The sequence below is a fragment of the Rhinolophus sinicus genome, chromosome 16 (assembly GCF_057876585.1).
Source record: "Rhinolophus sinicus isolate RSI-liver-muscle chromosome 16, RSI-T2T, whole genome shotgun sequence".
Lineage (NCBI taxonomy): Eukaryota > Metazoa > Chordata > Mammalia > Chiroptera > Rhinolophidae > Rhinolophus > Rhinolophus sinicus.
Window position 1 is genome coordinate 153,461,150 of NC_142516.1, and position 14,722 is coordinate 153,475,871.

The 14,722-nt window shown below is 34.3% G+C and overlaps 1 protein-coding gene across 2 annotated transcripts in view; it reads right to left on the reverse strand.

Moving 5' to 3' along the window:
• Window positions 1–14,722, reverse strand: part of GPC5 (glypican 5) — a 1,207,509-nt gene that overhangs the window by 16,080 nt on the left and 1,176,707 nt on the right. The window lies entirely within an intron of this gene.

Below are 14,722 nucleotides of genomic sequence, written 5' to 3' on the forward strand. Positions count from 1 at the left end.
ATTCTATTCATTTTGGACAAATGTATGATGGCATGTATCTGTCATTATATCACACCGAGTAGTTTCACTGCCCTAAAATCCTCTGTATTCTTCCTATTCATTTCTATTCCTCATAGCACTGGCAACCACTGATCTTTTTATTGTCTTCATAGTTTCGCCTTTTCCAGAGTATAATACCTATAGTTTGGAATCACACAGTATGTAGTCTTTTCAAACTGGCTTTTTTTACTTAGTAATATGCTTTAAAGTTTTCTCCATGTATTTTCATGGCTCCTTTCTTTTTAGTGCTGAATAATATTTCCGTATCTGCATGTACCACAGTTTACTTATTCATTCACCTACTGAAGGACATCTTGGATGCCTCCTAGTTCTGGCAATTATAATTAAAGCTTCTATAAACACCTATGTACAGATTTGTGTATTGGCATAAGTTTTCAACTCTTTTGGATAAACGCCAAGGAGCATGACTGCTGGATTATATGCTAAGAATATGTTTAGTTTTGTAAGAAACCACCAAAGCGTCTCCAAAATGGCTGTGCCATTTTGTATTTCTACCATCAATGTATGACAATTCTTGTTGCTCCACTACCTCACCAACAACTGAAGTTGTCAATGTTCTTGATTTGGGTCTTTCTAATAGGTGTGTGGTAGTATCGCATTGTTGTTTTAATTTGGATTTTCTTGATGACATATGACTTGGAGCATCTTTTCATATACTTATTTACCATCTGTGTATCTTTGGTGAGGTGTCATCTGTTACAGTCTTTGGTGTGCTTTTAAATCAGGTTGTTTGTTTTCTTATTGTTGAGTTTTTAGATTTTTTTGTATAATTTGGATATTAGATGTGGCTTTCGAAATATTTTCTCCTGGTCTGTAGTTTGTCTTTTCATTTGCTTGGTATTGTCCTTTGTGGAGCAGGAGTTTTCATTCATTTTTCAATCACAGTGTTATTCATTAGAGCTTCAGGACTTACTCATCTTCTAACTACAACATAAGTTTATAATTTTAATAAAGCCCAGATTATCAATTGTTTCTTTTCTGGATTTTGTCTTCGGTGTCATATCTAAAAAAGGCATTATTCCCAGAGAAGTTTTTGGAAACAACAAATTTTTCTGCAAGTTTCCCAGGTAACTCTGCTTCCTGACTTTTAGAAGAGTTGTAGGACCATTTGGCAAAGACAATTCTGTTATTTTAAGAGCATTCTGATGTAAAAAAAGTAACCTGGCAGCTCTCCAAATGATAGGCATTATTCTGAGGAAGAATCAGTTTAAACACAGAATCAAGTAGGGAAATTTCATTTCTGTGTATAAAATTCAGAGAGAATGTGTCCATGAAGGAAGTGGGGTTGGTGGATAGCACACAATGGAACATGAGTCGGTGGGAACTAGAGGGAAATGATTCTCCATGAGCCTTTCCAAGTACTCTTACAATATCATACTACCTCTGGTCACAGGACCAAATGTGGACCATGTAATTCTAACTCCATCTATTAATATGTCACGAGTGGGAATGGTGACAAAGTATTTAAAAAAAGGTTTTAAGATGGATATACTTTTTATTTCTAAATAATAATCTATAGTATACACAGCTCCTCAAAAAAATTATGTGCTTCTGTTTTCTAAAATTTCCTTGGGTATGTGAAGCAAAATTGAAGCAGCTTGTGCAGTAAAACTTCCAGAAGTTATCTAAATATTAGCTAGACGAAATTTATTGTATGATGACTGTCACTTACAACCAGATGGTGCACATTATGCACATGATAAAGGTCTCTCATAACATTCTCACTGATATTAGCTTGTTTATGGAATACTAAAGCTGTGGCACAAACTGATAAGATCTGGGATGCTGCTGTTCTGTTTGCAACTCATTCTGCACTGCATAAATACATCAGTCTAGTGGATGCTAGCTAGGATCTCAAAAGTCATTACAGCAATGAGATTCAATTAAATTAAGGACGAAAATGGATCCTATACTCAACACCAAATTTATCCCCCAAAACAAAATCTGGACTTTATTAAATTATGTCTTGAAACAGCATCTGTCGTTCCATGTAGTATGGTTTCTCAATCTTCTTTGTGTAACTTATGGCCAATTTTAAATGGAAAGACATTTTTTTTTTTTCATACTCCCAGTTTGGCAAACTAATTTTATTTACAATGTTAGTTAATTATGTATATATGCACAACAACATACAAACTCTTTATATTTATGATGTAAAGCTAAATTATACTTACAAATTTAAGTCAAATAATGATGAAATTAGCAACATTAAAATTATCATTAAATTAATGTGATGGATGACTTAGTCTTCCCCTCTAAGTCCTCAATATACCATGGATACATACAGATGGTGTGAGAGTTAATTTTATGTGTCAACTTGACTGGGCCACCTGGTGCCCAGATATTTGATCAAACATTATTTTGGGTGTTTCTGTGAGGGTGTTTTGGATGAGATTAACTTTTAAATCAGTAGACTGAGTAAAGCAGATGGCCTTTCCTAGTTTTGGAGGGTCTCATCCAATCAGTCTCATCCAAGCCTAAATAGAACGAAAAAAGTGGACCCTCTCCCAAGTAAGAGAGAAGTCTTTCTCCCTGCCTCACTTCCATTAAACTGGGGCATTGGCTTTTTCCTGCCTTTAGACTTGAACTAAAACATTGGCTTTTCCTACTTTTTGAGCTTGCCATCCATTAAGCTGGAACTATACCATCAATTCTCCTCAGTTTCCAGCTTGCTGACTCATCCTGCAGATCTTGGGACTTGTCAGCCTTCATAATTGTGTGAGCCAATTCCATATATATCTCATATTGGTTCAGTTTCTCTGGAAAACACAGACTAAATGCAATGCCAAGAGTGTTTCTAGAGAAAACAGAATTCTGATGAATTTTCTGAATTGACTTTGTGGTTTCTGGAATTAACTCTTTAATCTGATTAGATTTAAAGATGATAATGCCTCCTTTTTCAGTAGTGAAGAGATATTCTACTTTTTCAGTAGTGAAGAACATTGATATTCCTTGGTATGATCTGGCAAAGCAGATTCACAAACTATTTCCATTGGCTGTTTGCAATAAACACTTATAATAAGCAAGGATTTGGGTAACTATGTATATAATACTTTTGAACATTTTATCAAACTGATGAATATAATGAGATTGGCTGGTTGCTCCTAGTTTTGCTGGACAAAGTAGGGAAAGAAAATGATGAGCTCAGAGATTTGAGCTCCTTGTTTAAGTGCCACATAAATGACCTGAATGCTTCTATGTGAGCCCTGAAGGATACTCTTATCTCCTTAACTACAAGGCTAAATTTGCTGGCAATCAAATAGAGAATCTCTTCCTGCCATTGGCTAAATTACAACTCGTAAGTTGAACTCCCATCCTTGGAGCATGTCTCCTGTTAAGTGATGACACTAATTGAGAAGAAATGGGCTTCCTGACAGTTGGAATGGGGTCGGGGTTGAGGTGGGGGAGAGATTCTGATGAAGCTGGAAACATTAAGCATGTAAATTCTAATGGATGTTCTTTGCCAGTGAAAGCAGCTTCCCCAACCCCAGTGGAGTGGCCTCCCCATCTCTTCTGAGGGAATTAACTGCATTGCCTGAATAAAATATAATGGCCTTTCCAGAAGCAGTTGACATTGAGATAATGACAGTTCTTCTCAGGATCCTTTCCCAGTGCTCTTCTTTGCTTCTAGACTAATAACTAGACTCAAGTCCCAGAAGGTACCTACTGGTGAGCAAGAAAGTGTAACCCATGAGGTGTATTACACTCAAAAAGATCTACTTGAGTTTTCTAATTTATATGAGCAGAAATCCAGGGAATGTGTGTGGGAATTGATATAAAGATGTGGGATAATGGTAAAAGGAACAAAAAGTTGGAGCAGGCAGAATTTATTGACATGGGCTTACTAAGCAGAGATTCTGCAGTCAACGTTGTAGCTTGGGGAGTTTGACAGGCCTCTAACAGTTTGTTTTGTTGGTTAGTAGAAATGTGGCCTAAAAAATGGCTCACAATGAGTAAGTTTGAAATGCTACACTGGACATGGTGTAATGTGCAGGAAGAGATTCAAAGTTATAGGGAGATTGGAATGTTAGGGTGGATTTGTCATTTAAGATCTACTCATCCTCCCTGGGAGGGTACAGGAGATGCAACTTCTACCATGAATGTAAGAAATAAATTTGTGATTGGAGGCCCATCATACTTAAAGAGATTTGTGATTGCTCTTATGTGTATGGCAGTCCTTACAGTGGAGACTGAGGTTACTAAATTAGGAAACCTAAATGAAATTAATTAGATCCTGGGGTGAAGGGGCTAAGTGGTGGCACTCAACGACCGAAGGTAGGTGGGTGTGGTTACCATAACAGAGGGCAGAGTCAGAGAAGCAATCAGAAAAGTCTGACTTTTGCAAACCCATGGTGTTGGCTGGTTGCTTGTGTTCTTAGTAGTGAAATAAATAGGAAGTCTACTAAATTCTTATTTGATCTGTTTAAGCACAAAAAATCTAGGTAAAGTGAACAAAAATCTAACCTGAATCATAAAAACAGAGTCATATCATCTCAATCAGTTCCCAAACTTGAGTCAGTTTACAGATCCAGAACCCCTTGAATGAAGGAGAGGCAGGTCCTCTTTAGGAAAAATCTTTGTATACTGTCAAAAATATATATATTCTTAATCTTTCATCCAACCTTAACCAAATGGACCTATGGCTTTTTACTGGGACAAATGTGCATTAAGGAAAAGAAAAGCAGATCTTTCAGGTACTACTAAACACTGATTCTGAACTGACACAAAAATGTCACTATGGCTGACCAATCAGAGTATGGACTTATGGAGGTCAGGTGATCAATGGAGTTTTAGCTCAGGTCCATCTCAGTGGGCCCATTCTGTGATTATTTCTCCATTTTTGGAATGCATACTAGGTATAGACATATTCAGTAAGTTTCCTGACCTGTAGAGTGAAGACCATTACAATGAGAAAGACCAAATAGAAGCCATTAGAATGGCTTCTATGAAAAAACATTGGAAAATAAAAGCAAGGCTACATTTCTGGAGGGATTGCAGAGATTAGTACCACTATCACAGACTTGAAAGGTACAGGGTGGTGATTTCCATAATATACCTATTCAGCCTACCTGTTTGGCCAGTGTAGAAGACAGATCTTGGAGAATGACATTGAATTATCATAAGGAAAATCAAGTGGTGAGTTCAATTGTAGCTGCTGTATCAGATGTAATTTCATTGTTTGAGCTAATTGACACATCTCGTGGTACCTGGTATGCAGCCGTTGATCTAGCAAGTGCTATTTTCTCCATCCCTGTTAATAAAGACCACCATAAGCAGCTTGTGTCTGGCTGGCAAGGCTGGCAATAAACCTTCACTGTCCTATCTCAGGGGTGTATCAACTCTCCAGCTCTATGTTATAATTTAGTTCATAGGGATCTTGATTATCTTTCCCTTTTACAAGGTATCCCTTAGTCCATTACATTGATGACACTATGTTTAGTGGACTCAGTGAATGGAAAGTAGCAACTGCTCTAGGCTTATTGGCAAGTCATTTGTATGTCAGAAGATGGAAAATAAAATATAACAAAAATTCAGGGGCCTTTTACCTCATCAAGAATTCTAGTGGTTCAGTGATGTGAAACATGTCAAGATCTTCCTTCTAAGGGGAAGGACAAGTTGTGGCATCTGGCCCCTTCCACACCCAAGGGGCAGCACAAGGCCTAACGAGCCTCTGGATTTTAGAGGTAACACATTCCTCCTGTAAGTGTGTTACTCTGACCCATTTACGTAGTGACCCCAAAATCTGCTAGTTTTGATTGGGGTCCAGAATAGGAGAAGGCTCTCTAACAGGTCCAGGCTGTAGTAAAAGTTTCTGTGCCACTTGGGTCATATGGTCCAGCAGATCCAATAGTGCTTGAAGTGTCAGCAGCAGATAGGGATGTTGTTGGGAGCCCTTAGCAGGCCCCTATAGGTGAGTCACAGCACAGGACCTTAGGATTTTGGAGCAAATCCCTGCTATCATCTGTAATGCCTCAGGATATTTATGTAAATTAACATAAGATGTTTACTCAAAAAATAAACTTTATAGTGGATCACAAACCTGATAATCATCGATGGATTTTACAATCTTCTGCATATTCCTATTTGAGAAATACTATATTGAAGTAGGGTGGTTAAAATTTGAAAAATAGAATCAGATCAAGCCTGGCTTAAATCTTTGTTTGTTTATTAGCTCTGAGTACTTGACAAATAGCACAGGAAATATGCAGTATTTAGTTCAGTGCCTGGCACATGGTAAACAGTAAATACTGGTGGTTATTTTTAATAAAAAAAATGAACAATCAAACTTTATGACTTTGCAGATATTTTTCTAGTCCAGTGCTTTTCTCTGCTAACCTTCTACTCTCAGAGACCTGTTCAGTCCTTAATGTTGATCTATCATTAACATGAACCCACTCCTTCTGACCTCACAATAAAAAGTGAGGTCCTTTTATTCAGTATTTAAAAAATGTAGATAGGCATGGGAAAGCACCACCCACTTAGTTCTTTTACCTTGTCTTCTCATTCTCTTTTTAGATGTTAGTAATATTTAGAATTTTAAAGAATATGTTAGGATACCATATTAGGACTCATCTGTTCAGAAATGTTATTTTTTCCCCCCTTAGGACCTTTAGTACTTATGGAAACAACAAGTAATTATAAACCATGGAGTATCTTAGGCAAAGTATACTTATCAATGTGGAAGCCATATCAGAGGAAAGTGTTGGGCTCCTCACTAATGGCCTCATTTGGCAACTGCTGATGAGAATGCCTGGCAGTTATCAACTGGGTTCTAGTCCCAAAGCTATTATGTATGATGCAAAATAAAATAATTTCATTTTAATTCCCAAATAATTTCAAATACATTGAGAGTATGATTGAGTTTGCTGGGTTTTTTCTTTCTTTTTTTTTCCCTTTTGCTGTGCTACTAAATATAATATGACTGTCACTAATAGTTGATTTAATATTTATGTATTGGAAAAATAAAGAAATGCTTGCGATATTTCAATAATATTTTGTATATCACACATGAAAAATAATATTTCACATTTAGGTTTTTTTTTTAACGTGAGCAACATGCCAAGTTATAACAGGAAGAGTACTTTATATCAGGGTTCTATAAGCATAACTGCTATGCTAAAGCTGAAATCAAAACTGCTGCTTCTAGAAATTAGAGCAATGGAATCTCATTAAAATTGCCACTTGTATCACACAACATCTTTATATAAATTTAAATGTTTAGATTCTCTAGATTCACTGGAAGGGAATTTAATGCGAATAGAGTTCTGATAAACTCAACGTAAACTTCTCTATTTTCAACATGTAATATCTGATCATTCTTTTTTTTTTTTTATAAAAGAATTTCCCTTTGAGTAGACTGTATGCAGATTTGTGATGAGATGCTGCACGTTGGACCTTTTACCAGTTAGGAAATTTGGACTTCTATCTACTAGAGAATTCTAATGTGATCATATTGAGATTATTGAATAGAATTAATTAGTTTAAATTATGAGAAAATATCATTTAGAAATCATTAGATTTACCTGACTTAGTCTATCAAATTCAATATTTTATTTTATTGTTTTAATTTCCAATAAATTGATTTAATCCAAAGTTATGGACTTCCAGGTAATCTCTCTGACAGAATTAGGTGCTTTTCCTGTCTTACTTTCACAAGATTAAATACGTAATAAATAAAACACAATTCAACTCTTTTAGGCACAGCACATTGACAAAACTCTACCCAGTATAGGCTGTAAACATAGAGGGCATCCCAGTCAAAGACACATCAAGTCAGCATTCTCTGGGAACATTTTTTTATCATATTTAAAATATACAACATAGTCAGTTTACTAAAAGGTTTGTGCACCAATGTTGCATTATTTGAACACAGTAAAATGTATTACATAAAAAGCATATAATTTCCCTTAATGGACTACAATGTATTCAACTTCATCTGGAGGGAGATAACACATTACTAGCTGTTCTGACCACTGAATAATCATTCAAACAATTTTCCTCAAAATTCGCTGATAAAAAACAAAACAAAACATGGAAACCTGTGCAACACTTGCATTCCCAATTGTATGTAAGATGGCTACTCCGCATTTACAATAAGAGAAAAATGGAGACTCAGAAATAATTTTCCTGCCAGTTATATCTTTGAGCAGCATGGACATGGAGAATAAAATATGTGAGTTCGAAGAGCACTTCTTGCTCTCATATGTTTCAGAGATAAGCTTTCTCACTTCTCTCGGAAACATACTGGGCATTTATAGATACAAATGTTTTGACTCAGTAAACATTTGTGGGCTTCCAGGAACTTTACTAAGTATTTTTTGTATATCTAATTCCCATATATTCATATGTTTTATAGATAATGCTGATCAAAATATTCAAAAATATCAACAGAGTATAGGTGAGAAGTCAAAAATAATTGACTAATTGTTTACTTCATGGCATGCGTGGTTGTGTCCAAGTCATAATACACAGTGAAGAGAACAAAATAATTTGCCTAAATGAATAAAATCAGTGACTCAACACACACAGACAAGTTGCCCTTATAAAAATAAAATAAAAATGCAAAAGAATTTGTTAAATAAATATATTCTATTTTGAAATTTCTCTTACAATTGAGTATGGTTAAGCTCACCATCAGCTTTCCATTATAGCTACTCATAAGTACTTTCATGCTCTTTCCTTGTGGACACTGGTTTATTTCCATGCCTATTTTATGTAGTCCTTCCAAAGCTCTAACATCCTAAATAGTCATAATTAGAATCACGTTACTGCCTAACAGCCAGGGGGTAAATACTATGTGTAAATCCTGACCATATGACATCCCTTGACTGTCCTAAGATTCTGTCTTCTGTATAAAGATAACAGTTGCACTCTTATTCTGTAAAGAGGAATCCTTTAAAAAGAGTTAAGCTAAACAGTTATATCACCTGTGTAATTTTCTCACTTGTCATTTAGCAACATTGATGACAGACTTTGTCAAATTACAACTGTTTTTTCAAGGAAAAATGTCATGCACTTGTAATATTTGGAAGTAATGAGTGATGTACGGTTAATGAACCAAGAAACCTTTTTCTTTTTAGATATTATGAAATGCAGAGCCACATCATGCTTTTGATTTATTTGCTCTTTGTGATCTAACTCTTCAGGTGTGAGCTATTTTTATATGTGCTATCTATCATAGATTCTCTCTAAGAATACCAAAAGAATGAAGGAAAGCTGGATACTTTTGGAAATGTCTTTATCTTTCTTCAGTCCCAAATTCAACTCTATATTGTTTATATCGTTTGCTGTTCCTTTTGTTCTCACTGACTTTATTTTTGGCATTAGTTAAGCATAGAATACTTGGATATACTTGGATCAGTTTAATTCAATTCAACTACACTCAATTGAATTCAGTTTGATAAGTATTTGCTGAATATTGTAAGGATGAAAGAATTATACCAGAAAATTTATCTGTGGTTCTAAGGGATTGGATAGCTGGATTACATATTATTTATTATTACATAAAAGGAAGTATATCCGTTCAGCATGAGAAGTAAAGTTCATGGTTAACATAAACTGGGATGTTTCAGAGACTTGGAAGAAGATTGACTATTTTTAAATGTGCTATTAAAGGATATAAAAATTATAAAAAATAATTCACATTATTATACTTACATGATTTAGTCTAATTTCAATTACAGAAAATAATTGAATGGACATTATTTTTTCTTACACAACTATAATCCCAGTAGCAAGAAAAATATCTGCTATATAGAAGATGCTCAATAAATATTTGTTGAAGTAGTTAATAAATTACTGGATCTATGTCCTTCCATCTGGTTTAATTTTCTTCTTCTAGACCATTGTTTTTTTCAGTGAGGACCTGAGTGATAAAATCTTTTTTACTTTTTAAAAATCTATAAATATCTTTTTGCCCTCACTTTTGAGTAATTCAATAATTCTCTCTGCAATTTGAATATTTTCCATTGTTTTCCGGCATCAATTTTTGATGGTGAATATATATATATATATGCTTTTATATGTATATGTATATGTATGCTTTTCTTTTTTTTAAATTAAATTTATTGGGGTGACAATGGTTAGTAAAATTACATAGGTTTCAAGTGTGAATTTTTATAATACATCATCTATATAAGAGATTGTGTGCTTACCACCCAGAGTCAGTTCTCCTTCCATCAACATGTGTTTGACCCCCTTTATCATTCCTCATCCCCCCTTACCCTCCGGAAACTGCTAAACTGTTGTCTGTGTCGATGAGTTTTTGTTTCTTTACTTGTTGTCTTGTTCGTTTGTTGCTTTCAGTTTTATATCCTACATACGAGTGAGTATACGAGGTATGATCAAAATATATGGTGAATATTTAAATAAAAAAAAATTATTACAGTAAATGACAGAGCCTTTCCATTGTGATGATAAAATACAGTGAAAGCTGCTGCCAAGTGCCATCCAATAGAAAGACAGGGATCTTCAATACAGGAAGTGGCGCGTCGAACCTCAGTAACAGTGTGTGACAAGTTTCAACTTGTTCAGTGCAGTCAGTCAGGTGTGAGCTACGGCGGTTGAAAGAAGGTGTGTTTTAAAGTGTGCTATAAATCATCCTTCATCCTTCATGGACAATATGCTCCATGTCACACATCGCTTCTGGTATATGGCAATTTCTGTCAAATAAATGGATCACGGTGTGTCCTCGTCCACCTTATTCACCGGATCTGGCTCTTCCCCAAAGTCAAAATGATTCAGGACATTGAGGCAGCCACACAGCACAACTGAAGATAATTCAGGAAGGCATTCATGAAAGAGGACTACCAGAACTGCTTCAGAAAGAGGCAAGAACGATGAGATAAGTATGTTCGAAGCAAGGGGGAGTATTTTGAGTGGAATTAATGGCAATGTGTCTTTTACTGTAATAATTATTTTATTTAAACATTCACCATATTGTTTGATCACACCTCGTCTATCTGTTTTTCTAATTGTAATTCTGTCATAGGTAATTTTTCTTTTCTTTAAAATCTTTCTCATATGTCATATGTGATACGTCTAGGTTTGGATTTAGTTTTATTTGAGATTCATAAAGTTAAGAATTCATATGTTTATTAACTCTCGAAAATTTTCATCCTCTTCCTCTTTCTCTCAGTTGGGAATTTTTATTGTTGGGACATTAGATGTTTTCATTCTGTCTGCCATTCCTGTAAATCTCTTTCACATTCTCTGTTTCTTTATCTCACTTTGTTGATTTTTGAGAATTTTTTTGGGGGGAGGGGTTACATTCTAGTTTATTAGTTCTATTTTTAGTTTTGTCTGATCTGAAAATGGCTTCTCCTTCAGAGAGGTTTTACGCTCTGACATTTGTCTTTTCAGACTACTAAACGTGATGAATAGTTTCTTGGAGACTTTCTTTTTAGGATTTTAGCCATTCCTCCTCCTTGCACAGCCCTAGAATTCAGCAAATTGCTTGAGAAATTTTGGCCTTTTTGATATTCACTCCCCACAGTGGCATTCCTCTGTGGACACAAAGCCTGGAATCTTAGTGTGCAGTTTGACCCCTATTGGCAAATCCTGTTATGCAAGTAAAAACTATGTGTAAATCAGTTAATCTTTTCAAGGTTCTACTCCACTTAACCTCTTCAGTTGTTGTCTTAACAACTCTCTGTATCTTCTAAACGATAATCTGTGTTGGTTGATTTGATTTCTAATTTTCTTCTCCCCTAGTGGGAGTGTGCTCTGCTGCTTACTGTTCCATCCTACAGGGAAATAGAAGGTGTTGCTTTTGGAGTTCTTCCCTATAGTTTTCATTGGATGTATCTTGTAGTGCATTTCCCTTTCTCAGTAATCTATAGATGCTGTTCTGGTATCTCCTAACTTCCATTGAAACAGGTATAAAGTAGATACCAATTTGATTATTTATCCACTATTGGTAATTTTATTGTTCTTTCTGGAAGCTTGTAAAATTTTCTTTTTATCATTAGGGGTCAGGAGTTTTCCAAGAATGTATCTGGATATATAAATTTTTTTCCATAATTTATTCTTAGAAATTTGTAAATCTTTTTAATATTCACAGATAAATGTTCTATCATTTATTTATTTTTTAATTTATTATTTATTTTTCATACTTCATTGTTTATTTATTTTGACATTCAATGTTGTTTTATATTAATTTCAGGTGTACAGCATAGTGGTTAAACATTTATATAATTTAAGAAGTGATCCCCCCTGACTAGTCTAGTACCCACCTGGAACTATACATAGTTATTACCATATTATTGACTATATTCTCTATGCTTTACTTTACATCCCCATGACTGTTTTATAACTACCAATTTGTATTTATTAATCTCTTCAGGTTTTTTACCCTGTCCCCAATCCCCGTCCCATCTATCTAGGACCCATCTGATATTCCTTATGCTATACTCTACATCCTCATGACTACTGTGTAACAGCGAATTTGTACTTCTTAATCCCTTCCCCTTTTTCACTCACCCCACCCCCTCTTCCCAATCTGGCAACCATTAAAATGTTCTCTGTATCTATGAGTTTGTTGATGTTTTGTTTCTTTAATTTGTTCTTTAGATTCCAAATATAAGTATATCTGTCTTTGTCTGATATAATCCATTTAGCACAATACATTCAGGTCCATCCATGATACTGCAGATGGCAAGCCCATCAATGGCCAAGCAATATTCCATTGTATGTACATACAACCTACTCTCTAGTCACCGATCAACAGATACCCAGGCTGCCTCCACATCTTAGCTATTGTAAACAATGCTGCAATAAACATATGGATGCAAATGTTCCCTTCAAGTAGCATTTGGACTTCTTCAGATAAATACCCAGAAGTGGGATTACTGGGTCCTTCTTTGTCTCCTGTTACAGCCTTTGTTTTAAAGTCTATATTGTCTGGTACAAGTATTATTACTTCAGAATTTGTTTTGTTTTGTTTTGTCTTCATTTTCATGAAATATCTTTCGCCCATCTCTTCACTTTCAATCTGTGTATGCCTTTTGATCTGAAGTGAGTCTATTGTAGGGAGCATACGAGTATGTAAGGATCTTGTTTCGTTATCCATTCAGCCACCCTATCTTTTGATTATAACATTCAACTCATTTACATTTAAAGTAATAGTTATAGATATGTAGTTATTGCCATTTTATTATTCATATATATAGTCATGTATATGAAGTCATATATATAGTCATATATATATAGTCTTAAAGAAGTCCCTCTAAGATTCCTTGTAATACTGGCTTGGTGGTCATGAGCTCCTTTAGCTTTTTCTTTTCTGGGAAGCTCTTTATCTGTCCTTCAATTCTAAGTGATAATTTTGCTGGGTAGAATAATCTTGGATGTAAGTCCTTGCTTTTCATCACTTTGAATATTTCCAGCCTTCTTTCATTTAATTATTGCTCTTCTCCTTTTAAGGATTTTTCTCTTTCTGGATGTCCCATTTTGAGATTTTCTGGATTCATTTTTCTAAATCTCTTATATTTTCATTGTGATTTGCATTTGTTCATGTTGATTTTGAACATATTGATTTCTTCCTGTTGAGCATCTGGTCATTTATGTGGATGCCAACAATGATCATCAGCTTTTAAAAATATATTAAAAGTATATCAAATTAAAATATGTACCATATTATAAATAATAGTTTTTTTGTGTTACTCTTGACTCTCTAAGTATTATATGGAAGAATAACATATGGAGGAATAAATGTATGAATATAATTGAGACAATACACAAAACCCCCAAACAAGGGTAGAGACTTGCTTATCATGTATCTGAACATACTATAAATATACTTCAACCATATATATATGGAATTGTCATAAAAAAAATAGAAAAGTGATACAGAATACAGGCATCATAAAGAAATACTATATTTCTGACAACTTAATAATTAAAAAAATACTTGACATTTCTGAAAATAAGATGGATTTTAAACGACTGGTTCTGGAATAATTGGTTATCCATCTCGAAGAAAATAAAATTGGATCCCAATCTTGCATTATGTTTAAAAACAAATTCCAAATTAAATTTAAAAAAATAAATAAAAAATATCAGCAATGAAAATCATACAAGAAAATATTGGTGGACACATGTATAGTGATAAGGACAATATTGAATAAAACTGGAAAACAGGAGCTATGAAAGGAAAGATATTTCATTTGGGAATATAAAAATTAGCTTTTAAAAACATATTTCAGTGCAGAAGACGGATGACAATATGAAATATTTTCTGCAGCTGACCAAAAAAACAAGGCTTTCTTTCTTCTTTTTTTTTTGGAATGATTCCATATAAGTTTTAGGACTATTTATTCTAGTTCTGTGAAAAATGCCACTGATAGTTTTATAAGGATTGAAATAAATCTGCATATTGCTTTGAGGAATATGGAGATTTTAACAATGTTAATCCTTCCAATCCATGAACTTTGTATATCCTTCCATTTATTTGTGTTGTCTTCAATTTCTTCTTTCATCAATGTATTGTAGTTTTCAAAGTACAGGTTTTTTATCTCCTTGTTTAAATTTATTCCTAGGTATTCTATTGTTTTTGATGCAAGTGTAAATGGGATTGTGTCTTTAATTTCTCTTTCTGATAGTTCATTATTAGTGTATAGAAATGGAATAGATCTCTGAATATTATTTGTATTCTGGTACTTTG